Source organism: Oncorhynchus kisutch, linkage group LG10 (genome assembly GCF_002021735.2).
Source record: "Oncorhynchus kisutch isolate 150728-3 linkage group LG10, Okis_V2, whole genome shotgun sequence".
NCBI lineage: Eukaryota > Metazoa > Chordata > Actinopteri > Salmoniformes > Salmonidae > Oncorhynchus > Oncorhynchus kisutch.
The window spans coordinates 60,888,908-60,898,388 of record NC_034183.2 but is presented as its reverse complement, the minus strand read 5'-3'; the positions used below and the strand labels follow the sequence as shown (position 1 = coordinate 60,898,388).

At 43.0% G+C, this 9,481-nt stretch overlaps 1 protein-coding gene across 3 annotated transcripts in view; it reads left to right on the top strand.

Moving 5' to 3' along the window:
- The first annotated feature begins 2,298 nt into the window (after nucleotides 1-2,298).
- The window catches only part of LOC109893442 (phospholipid phosphatase-related protein type 5-like), a 61,700-nt gene continuing 54,517 nt past the window's right edge, over nucleotides 2,299-9,481 (top strand). Inside the window, exon 1 of one of the 3 annotated variants that reach the window (XM_031834477.1) lies at nucleotides 2,299-2,686. The gene's annotated coding sequence lies outside the window, so the exon portion shown is untranslated. The remainder of the gene's footprint in view (nucleotides 2,687-9,481) is intronic. The other 2 variants (XM_031834478.1, XM_031834476.1) reach the window with 2 other exon arrangements.

The following is a 9,481-nucleotide window of genomic DNA, read 5'->3' as shown; positions in this document are numbered from 1 at the left end:
GGGCAGATTCCTCATTTCCACAATGCCGTAGCCATATCTCATCCCCACTCTGACAATCCCACCGAGCCAGAACAGCAATGCATGCTCAGCGCCTGAGTGGTAGTGAGGGGGGAGCTGGGTCTGGTGCTTGGGCTAGGGCAGGGGCTATAGAGCTGGGCAACCAGTCTTTTAGTACAGCCCTAGCGCCACACATAATAGTCCCCATTTATATTTAACCATTGACTGACCTACTATGGCTATGATTAAATCAAATTTGATTAAATTTATCACATGCTTACAAGCCCTTCCTAACGATGCAGAGTTTAAAAACAATAATAAAAAGAAAAATGTTAACACAATTATCATAATTTTTTGTATACAGGCCGTGCACAACTACAAATAAACAGTCTTGCATTGCTTTATGCTTGCCTAGAGGGGTTACCCCCAGTGGCTGTGTTGATTTATGCTGTAGATACATATTTATATAATGTATGTGTATAGGTCAGATACTATAAAGAGAGCACTGTGTGTTAGCTAATGTGGCTAATGCCTATCAGCCTCCCAGTGGTAATGCTATATTAATGAAGGTGAGTGAGTCATTGTGGAGTTACCCGTGGTTGACCTGCTGATTCATTTAACACCTCAGGGTGGAATGGGGAGCACTTAGAGGTCCTCATATAAACACTCCCACTAAAACTCAAGAGCTTTTCTGGCCACAAGGCATTCTGGCTCCCGAGTGGCGTAGTGGTCTAAGGCACTGCATCTCAGTGCCAGAGGTGTCACTACAGACTCTGGTTTGATTCCAGGCTGTGTCATGATTGGGAGGGTTAGAGTTAGGGCGGTGCAGCGTCGTTTGGGTTTGTCTGTCGTAGGCCACCATTGTAAATTGAACTTGCCCAGTTAAATAAAAAATGATTCTGTCCAGTCAATGTTTAAATGTTAATTAAAATGTGTTTCAAAGTGCTACTGAGCATGTGTGAGAAGCTGAGGTTTTGAGACTAGACAGAACCGGTTTTTGAGACTAGACAGAACCGGTTGGGCATAGCTACCTTGGTATAGTTGGGTCTATTTTGAAGACATGTGTACTATGATTCAGATGTGAGCTGAATGGGGCTGCATTAAAACCCCGCTGGCTACTGAATGAGGACATTCTTCATGCGGTGAAACTGTGAGCCTCAGATCTTCGCAGTATGATCACATAGCAAAGTTTGACGTGTACTTTCATCAATAGCCTGAGCCCACAGTCCCTTCCCCTGGAATGTTACACACACATTAATAATAGGCCAGACTACCCCCATCAAGAATATCAGAGCGTGTCATTGATATTGTTAATATGATAAGCCTTGGCAAGAACATGTATGTCGACCACCCTCAATTTAAGGGCTTTATTGGCATGGGAAACATATGTTAATATTGCCAAAGCAAGGGAAGTTGAAAATAAACAAAAGTGAAATAAACAATAAAGATTAACAGTAGACATTACACTCACAAAAGTTCCAAAAGAATAAAGACATTTCAAATGTCATTATGTGCAAATAGTTCAATTACAAAAGGGAAAATAAATAAACATAAATATGGGTTGTATTTATAATGGTGTTTGTTCTTCACTGGTTGCCCTTTTCATGTGGCAACAGGTCACATATCTTGCTGCTGTGATGGCACACTGTGGAATTTCACCCAATAGATATGGGAGTTTATCAAAATTTGGTTTGTTTTCGAATTCTTTGTGGATCTGTGTAATCTGAGGGAAATATGGGTCTCTAATATGGTCATACATTTGGCAGGAGGGCAGGAAGTGCAGCTTAGTTTCCAATGTGTCAAGTAATTCTCTTTTTGTTTCCTCATGATTTGGTTGGGTCTAATTGTGTTGCTCTTTCTCTCTCTCTCTCACTCTCTACACACACTTTGATTCTCCCTTCCACTATAACAGTTCCCCTCTGGCTGTTGACCCTGTCCTGTTTAACAGTGGCAGGCAGGCAGCCAGCCCCTATCTCTTATCAGTCCTGACCTGCAGTATTAAACCCACACCAGCACGAGATCAATAGCCATGTATTCATTGGATTGTGTGCCCTGTGGCAGGCAGGCTGCAGCCCGACACAGAGGCACACCTGAGCTCCCCCCTCCCTCAATCCTTCTCTCTCTCTCTCTCACACACACCACTCTGTTTGGGGTTTACATCCCCTCCCTCCCTCCCTCATTCACTGTGAGAGAGAGGGAGGACAGAGAGAGAGGGATGGAAGGAAACCAGTTTTGAATACAAATGAGCTTCTCTCTAGTGGCACAGATACCACACATCCCTCTCTCTCTCTTACTCACACACGAATACACAATCTTCCACACACGCTGCCTCTCGGTCTGTATTGGAAGACAGCGCAGCACATGCAGTAATTCCCGACACTTAATTGATTAGCCCAGGCTGCTTATTTGAAGTGGCTAATTAGAGGGGGAGTGTGTCGAGTGTGTGAGGAGGGCTGGGGAGTCGCTAGCGCTCTTTATCTCCGTGCGCGTGTGTCTGTCTGAGGAGCTCCAACACCACGCTTCACTCTGGAGCAGGAGGAGGAGGAGAGAAGAAGAAGAAGAAGAGAAGAGATAGACAGGCAGCTGGGTGGGGAGATTTTCACTACACTTTCCCTCATCTGATATGGCCTCCGCGTAGGAATCTGGTGCCACAGCAACAGAGGAGCTAGGCAGCAGCGAGGTGTCTAAGGTAAGGGGGGGGGTTCCTCTCCTCCGTCTGTTTTCCTCTCCTCTGTCTGCATGGGTTGCAGTATGAGGAGCATTAGCATGCTAACATTGCGCTGTATGTCAATGGTTCAGAATGTGGTCTGATGCAGAGAGGCAGTGAGAGTGTTTTGGTGTTTTTGTGGCGGTGAGGAATGTTTCACCATGGTATTCCCCAAAGGGAAGCTCTAATAACCTAGCGTTCTGAAATCCTATTAGGGTCCCCCCCCCCTGCCAGAGAGACAATCCCACTTCACGCTTTAATAGGGCGGTGTAGGTAGGGGGGGGGGGGGTTATTACCGCATGTAAGTGAAGGTGTGTGTGTGTGTGTGTTCATGTATTCTGCACACAGGATATCTGCAGATTCAGCATGTGGTCTGGTTTGAGTGAAACATGTCTGTCAAGAGCAAGGCACACACACTCAACATACTACCATCCTGCATGCTAACTACACACACCTTGGTAATGCACCAAGACAACAGTGCAGTGATTAAAGGGACTTGGACTGATCTCTTTGAACGTGATTGGTAATAGGAGAGTATTCAGCAGCACAGGATAGCCACACAAAGGGTGATAGAAAGAAGCAGACAGTGCCATGTAAATGCTGCATTGGACTGTACAAACACATTGAATATACTACCCTGTACCTCTCTGAGTAATATCCCCATCAGGGGGATGGCTACATTCAAGGATGAAAGGATCAACCAGACTGCCATATACAGTGCCCTTCAGAAAGTATTCACGCCCCTTGACCTTTCCCACATTTTGTTATGTTACAGTCTGAATTTAAAATGGATTAAATGAAGATTGTTTTGTCACTGGCCTACACACAATACCCCATAATGTCAAAGTGAAAATACATTTACAATTTAATTAAAAATGAAAGCTTGAGTCAATAAATATTCAACCCCTTTGTTATGGCAAGCCTAAATAAGTTCAGGAGTATACATTTGCTCAACAAGTCACATAATAAGTTGCATGGGCTTACTCTGTGCGCAATAATATTGTTTAACATTATGTTTTAATGACCACCTCATCTCTGTACCCCACATATACAATTATCTGTAAGGTCTCTCAGTCTAGCAGTGAATTTAAAACACAGATTCAACTACAAAGACAAGGGAGGTTTTCCAATGCCTCAGAAAGAAGGTCAGCTATTGGTAGATGGGTAAAAAAAAATCAGACGTTGAATATCCCTTTGAGCACGGTGAAGTTATTAATTACACTTTGGATGGTGTATCAATACACCCAGTCACTACAAAGATACAGGCATCCATTCTAACTCAGTAGCTGGAGAGGAAGGAAACCTTTCAGGAATTTCACCATGAGTCAAATGGTGACTTTAAAACAGAGTTTAAAGGCTGTGATAGGAGTAAACTGAGGATGGATCAACAAGATTGTAGTTACTCCACAATACTAACCTAAATGATAGAGTGAAAAGAAGAATGCCTGTACAGAATAAAAATATTCCAAAACATGCATCCTGTTTGAATACGAAGCGTTATGCTTGGGGCAAATTCAGCACAATGGTTCACTTCATATTTTCAAGCATGGTGGTGACTGCATCATATTATGGGTATGCTTGTCAACGGCAAGAACTAGGGAGTATTTTAGGATAAAAAAGTAATGGAATAGATCCTAGAGGAAAACCTGGTTCAGTCTGCTGATAGACTACTTTTTTATTTTATTTTTTATTTCACCTTTATTTAACCAGGTAGGCTAGTTGAGAACAAGTTCTCATTTACAACTGCGACCTGGCCAAGATAAAGCATAGCAGTGTGAGCATACAACAAAGAGTTACACATGGAGTAAACAATTAACAAGTCAATAACACAGTAGAAAACGAAGGGGGGGTCTATATACAATGTGTGCAAAAGGCATGAGGAGGTAGGCAAATAATTACAATTTTGCAGATTAACACTGGAGTGATAAAAGATCAGATGGTCATGTGCAGGTAGAGATATTGGTGTGCAGAAGAGCAGAAAAGTAAATAAATAGAAACAGTACGGGGATGAGGTAGGTGAAAAGGGTGGGCTATTTACCAATAGACTATGTACAGCTGCAGCGATCGGTTAGCTGCTCAGATAGCTGATGTTTGAAGTTGGTGAGGGAGATAAAAGTCTCCAACTTCAGCGATTTTTGCAATTCGTTCCAGTCACAGGCAGCAGAGTACTGGAACGAAAGGCGGCCAAATGAGGTGTTGGCTTTAGGGATGATCAGTGAGATACACCTGCTGGAGCGCGTGCTACGGATGGGTGTTGCCATCGTGACCAGTGAGCTGAGATAAGGCGGAGCTTTACCTAGCATAGACTTGTAGATGACCTGGAGCCAGTGGGTCTGGCGACGAATATGTAGCGAGGGCCAGCCGACTAGAGCATACAAGTCGCAGTGGTGGGTAGTATAAGGTCCCACTTAGACAATGGGAGACAAATTCACCTTTCAGCTGGACAATAACCTAAAACACAAGGCCAAATATACACTGGAGTTGCTTACCAAGACCACATTGAATGTTCCTGAGTGGTCTAGTTACAGTTTTGACTTAAATAGGCTTGAAAGTCTATGACAAGACTTGAAAAGGGCTGTCTAGCAATGAACAACAACCAACTTGACAGAGCTTGAGGAATTTAAAAAGAGTAATGTGCAAATATTGTACAATCCAGGTATGCAAAGCTCTTAGACTTACCCAGAAAGACTCACCGCTATAATCGCTGCCAAAAGGTGATTATAAAATGTATTGACTCAGGGGTGTGAATACTGATGTAAATGAGATTTTTCATTTTCAGTCAATTTGCTGAAATGTTTTCACTTTGTCATTATGGGGTATTGTGTGTATATATGGGTAAGAAAAAAATATTGAATCCATTTTGAATTCAGGCTGTAACAACAATGTGGAATAAGTTCAGGGGTATGAATACTTTCTGAAGGCACTGTACATTGTACTTTGCTCTTTTATGTTCATATAGAATATTACAATATATATCTGTGCAGTTGTTATATATTTGTGTGTAGTATCTCTCAGTATGTGGTAGAAATAGCTGGACGTGAAGGCAGCCGTGATCCAGATTGTAGTGTCCAATTAGCCTTTGTGTCCCCAGGCGGTGTGTGTCTGTACATGTGCCTGTGCGTGTGTGTCGCACGCGTGCATGTTCGTGTGTGTGTCTGAGGGAGGAGAGTGGACATATGGTTTCTTGGGCTCCTCTCCTATGACTGTAGATTCAGACCAGCAGGATATTGTATAGTTCTCCTCCTCCTCTGTGTCAGCTAACTAGTCACTAGTCTATTCATATTAACAACCTCATCCTCATCCTTTCATTCCCATCAGATGTCCTTTCCTCCTAACCCCCTTCTCTTATTCTTTTTCCTCCCTCTCTCTTTCCCTGGTATTTTCCTCTCTTCCCTCAATTTCTCTCACTTTTGTGTTTGCGTGTGTGTCTGTGGGCTGCAGTGTCTCAGTGATGACAGGCTGGCTGGGCTCTCTGACGGATGGCAAGCCAACAAGATCAGGACTCCTGTCACCCTGCCTCCCTTTCAGATCAAATCCAGCTGGACTCACACACACGCACACGCATGCGCAGGCAGGCATATGCTAACAAACAACACTCTCTCTCCTATCTCTGGGTAAAATTGCCCTTGGTGTCCTACTTTTATCTTCCTCGACAAATCTCTCTCTCCTCTCTCTCCTCCCTGCCCACCCAAAAGGTTTCTACAAAATACTACATCTTTTCTATTCGGTATGTAGCACATGTGGACACAGAGGCTTTCTCTTTGACAGACACTGTTCCATCTCAAATAGCAACACCTGTGTTCTGACCTGCTCTCATCCTCCTCCTGGCATCCTGATCTTAGGGACGTTAGACACCTGGCCGTCCCCTCAGGCTGCATTACACTGCCCATCAGCTGCTGGGATCAGTAGAGCAGGATCACCAAAATACCCTGTGTGATTTTCCCTTACCTGGTGCTTCAGCTTGTTCAGTCACAGCTACAAGATGTTTGAGAGAGAGAGATATTTCTAAAAGCAGCCCTGCTTCTCTTCGTTCTCTCTGCTGCTAAGAGCCCAGTGTCATTCCTTATTCATCCTCACCGCCTATTCTCTGACATCCTGCCAGACTGACTGTCAGTGGGGGTAATGGGAACTCTCACAGACCAGATCCAAGCTATAGGATCTTTTCAGGAGGAGTTCTGGTACACAGAGGTTGGATGGTCGTAAGAAGGTCCCTGCGTTTCACCTGACCACCTGACTCGCAATAGCCTATGACTAGGGCCTGTAGTTTTTCCTGTAGTCAGGGAAAACCTCAGGTCCCAGCTCAGGAGACTCCTCACTGACTGAGCACCATGTCCAGTTTGCATTGTTCCTGTCTGTCCCTTAGCCTTGCCTTGAACCGATAAGGCTAGCTTGTTGTATTCTTCCCCTCAAGGTAATTCTGCTGGGGATACAGTGTATTTTCATTTTACTTCGCCTTTATTTAACTAGGCAAGTCAGGCCGTAAGTCACGCAACAATGTCAGGCGGCTTCTTAATGTAATTCAAGCCTACCAACAAAGTGCTGTGGATGGTCTTGTGCTCTCCCTAGATGCTGAGAAAGCATTTGATCGTGTGGAGTGGTCTTACCTATTATTTGCTCTAAATAAATTTGGTCTAGGGGACAACTTTATAAAATGGGTGAAAGTTTTATATGATGATCCTCAGGCTGCTGTCCTTACTAATGGGCTAAGGTCAAATAGCTTCTCTATACACAGAGGTACCAGACAGGGTTGTCCTTTATCCCCCCTCCTCTTTGCACTCGTTATGGAACCACTGGCTGAGGCCATCAGGGTAACGCCTGCTATACAGGGGCTGCTCATTGGTGATGTTCACCATAAAATAAGCTTGTGTGCTGATGATGTCCTGATATTCATCTCTAGTCCCTTCAATTACATCTCTTATTAATATTATTGAATTATTCAGCGAATTCTCAGGCTACAAGATTAACCTAACTAAGTCAGAGGCTATGCCACTTGGTAGCCTACACTCTGTACCTAATACTTCTCCCTCCTTCCCTTTTAAATGGTCTCCCTCAGGTTTCATGTATCTGGGTATATTTGTAACTCCTAAATTCCAGCAAATGTACAAAGCCAATTTTGTTCCCTTGTTTGATACAATAAGACCAGATCTGGAGCGCTGGAACTCTCTCCCAATTTCTTGGTTGGGTAGAATATCCCTCTTGAAAATGAACATTTTACCTAGACTACTTTACCCAATCCAAATGATCCCAGTATTACTCTCCAATAAGGTAATAAAGGATGTAAATGGATGGCTAAGTTCCTTTATATGGAGTAAACACAAGCCAAGACTTAAGATGGAAATATTGCAGCTGCCAAGTTCTATGGGCGGCTTGGACCTGCTCAATATCAGGTTCTATCAATGGTGTGCCCACCTTTGTTATATTTCTGACTGGAACACAAATTGTGACTCCTCTATTTGGTTAGACATTGAGACTTCTCTTTCAAAATACCCTTACAGGATCTTTTATTTTTCAGAAGTTTCAAGTCTGTAGAAGATCACTGCAATAATCCCGTTACACTTAACACACTCAAAGTATGGAGGTCAGTTCAACGCTTCCTGGGAAGGTCCAAACTAACCTCTGCTCTTACCCCAATTCTTAACAACCCAGATTTCAGTCCAGGATTGCTGGATGCTGGCTTTAACTTTTGGCTTAATAAGGGCATACGCAGGCTAAATGATTTATTTGCTGATAAGATTTTGTTGTCATTTGAGCAGATGGTCGAGAAATATCGACTCCCAAAGCAGGACTTTTTCCGCTTCCTACAAGTAAGACATTATATTCTGAAGAGCACCACCTTAATTGGTAACCCTGATGTGTCTGTCATTGAAAGAATCCTTTTTTTTCCCACAAAGGAAAATGTCTGTAAGTCTGTTTTATGATACTTTAAGGTCCTTTTCTGCTGTCAACACACAGAGGGTGAAACAAGTGTGGGAGAAAGAATTGTCTGTTACTATTGACGAAGAGATGTGGGAGGACATTTGGAGATATGCAAAAACAATATCTATATGTAATCGTACTAGAGCAATCCAATTAAGAATAATACACAGATTGCATATATCCCCAAATCGCAGACACGCTTTTAGCCCCACTTCCTCTTCCCCTCAGTGTCTTAAATGCAAAACTGATACAGGCACCCTAACACATTTTTTATGGTCATGTACCAAAATATAAAGATACTGGTCTGGTGTTCTGCAAGAAATTGAAAAGATCCTAGGGGTTGATGTAGAATTGGACCCAGTTTCTTTACTGTTAGGTCTCCCTAGTAGGCATGACTTCTGTGGGTAAAAGGAGGCTTTACAACATCCTTACCTTCGCAGCGAGGAAAAACATCCTTTTACAGTGGATTAGTGATAAGGTTCCTTCTATTAAAGATTGGCATAAGATTCTATTTGAATGGGTGCCTCTGGAATATCTGACATGTACATTGCATTCTAAAACAGACCAGTTCTACAAAGTATGGGAACCTTATCTAAATTACCTAGAACCTGAGGTATCAGCTATTATGCTGCAAGGATTCTCTTAGAACGGCGGGGATCTATGTATTTCAGAACTACACTGTACGTTCCATGTGTGGAACCTAACTTCTTGGTTTAAACTGAGCTTTTTTGTTTAATTTCTGTTTGTAAGTTTGTTTAAAATGTATGTATTGAGAGACGCAATGATGGTGATGGGGTGAGAGAAGCACCGAGCGGGAAGAGGAAAATGGTGTACGTATGTATGGGTGTGTATGTGTGTGTG